Source organism: Belonocnema kinseyi, chromosome 8 (assembly GCF_010883055.1).
Source record: "Belonocnema kinseyi isolate 2016_QV_RU_SX_M_011 chromosome 8, B_treatae_v1, whole genome shotgun sequence".
NCBI classification, from domain to species: Eukaryota; Metazoa; Arthropoda; class Insecta; order Hymenoptera; family Cynipidae; genus Belonocnema; species Belonocnema kinseyi.
Genome location: NC_046664.1, coordinates 131596105 through 131597853, shown reverse-complemented (window position 1 = coordinate 131597853; position 1749 = coordinate 131596105). Strand labels below are relative to the sequence as shown.

Sequence of the window (1749 nt, the reverse complement as noted above, 5' to 3'; positions counted from 1 at the left end):
TAGTGCATGTGGAACACACCCCAAATCAACCCCTGCACACTATAAAATTCGTTAAAAATACACAATTTCGAAAAGTCAAAATGTTTTTAATGATTATCCCTGTATTTAGAGCCAAAAGTACCACAAAAAAGTATCATCCCTTTAGTGCATGTGGTACACACCCCAAATCAACCCCTGCACACTATAAAATTCGTTAAAAATACACAATTTCGAAAAGTCAAAATGTTTTTAATGATTATTGCTGCATTTGGTGCCGAAAATGCCACCAAAAAGTTTCATCCCTCTAGTGCATGTGGAACGCACCCCAAATCAACCCCTGCACACTATAAAATTCGTTGAAAATACACAGTTTCTAAAAGTCAAAATGTTTTTAATGATTATCCCTGCATTTACAGCCAAAAGTACCACAAAAAAGTTTCATCCCTCTAGTGCATGTGGAACACACCCCAAATCAACCCCTGCACACTATAAAATTCGTTAAAAATACACAATTTCGAAAAGTCAAAATGTTTTTAATGATTACCCCTGTATTTAGAGCCAAAAGTACCACAAAACAGTTTCATCCCTCTAGTGCATGTGGAACACATCCCAAATCAACCCCTGCACACTATAAAATTCGTTAAAATCACACAATTTCGAAAAGTCAAAATGTTTTGAATGATTATCGCTAAATTTAGTACCTAAAGTGCAACTAAAAAGTTTCATCTCTCTAGTGCATGTAGAACCCACCCTAAATTAACCAATATATTTTACAAAAATCTTTAAAAATACGCCTTGTTGAAAGTTCAGAACGTTTGCCAGTATGACTGCAGAATTTGATACCGAAAGTATCACTAAATAGTTTTATTCCTCTAATTCATGTGGAATTGACCACAAAACATCCTTTTAGGTTTAGAAAATTTGCGAAGAATATAATAATTTAAAATTTCTAAAGTTTTACAATGATTATTGTATATATTCGTGCCGAAAGCTACCCACTAATTTTTATGTATAAATTAAGAGGGAATAATTATTAATTTCGAACGACTCGCATTAAAATTGTAGCTTATAATTTAAGAAATTTTTTAGTATGAATGAAATGCAATCCTTAAATTTTTAATGTTTTGTAATTGAAAATTTCTTAACAAATATGATTCAAAAAATTTACTAATTCGTCGGTTCATTCTTTAATTTAGAGCATTAAGATGATAGCGTGGAATTATATTTTTTTATTTATTCAACTCTACAATTTATGCAAGTTAACAGAATTTTATTTTGATTTAGTTTCTGAGTGAAATCAGACGACGCGGTGAGTTCAGTGATTTTACCTGATCTCTACTGATATCTTTTCCTGCTTGCTCAGTGAGTGCAATTGAGTTCAGTTTTGAACTTACTCAGTTCACTCATTAATTCCCTGATTTCATTCTCGAATTCCAAGTGAGTAGCCCCGCGTTAAATTAAAAAATTCGAATCTAAATTTAAATAATTGTGGAAAATTTTTTTGAACCAGGAAAAAACTGGGAATTTTTTTCTTATATTAAAGCAGCGATCTGGCGTAAATGGCAAGGGATCATTTAAATATTGCTTAACGGTTTTACCTGATATTTCTCAGTCTCTCCCACCCCTACGTAACACTTTTTCTATATTAAATGTATGTAACTTCAAGATAGGCTTCACACTATACCAGTCCCCCCTCCCCCCAGGCGCGTTATGTAATATTTGAATGTTTCCCGAAGACTTCAAACATGATTTGACTAATAAATAAGTTAA

General features: G+C 32.4%; 2 protein-coding genes across 3 annotated transcripts in view; one reads left to right on the top strand and one right to left on the bottom strand.

Annotated features, from left to right (window-relative positions):
- The window catches only part of LOC117178127, a 406121-nt gene that overhangs the window by 339892 nt on the left and 64480 nt on the right, over positions 1–1749 (top strand). The window lies entirely within an intron of this gene.
- LOC117178128 overlaps positions 1–1749 on the bottom strand; it is a 311787-nt gene that overhangs the window by 308088 nt on the left and 1950 nt on the right. The window lies entirely within an intron of this gene.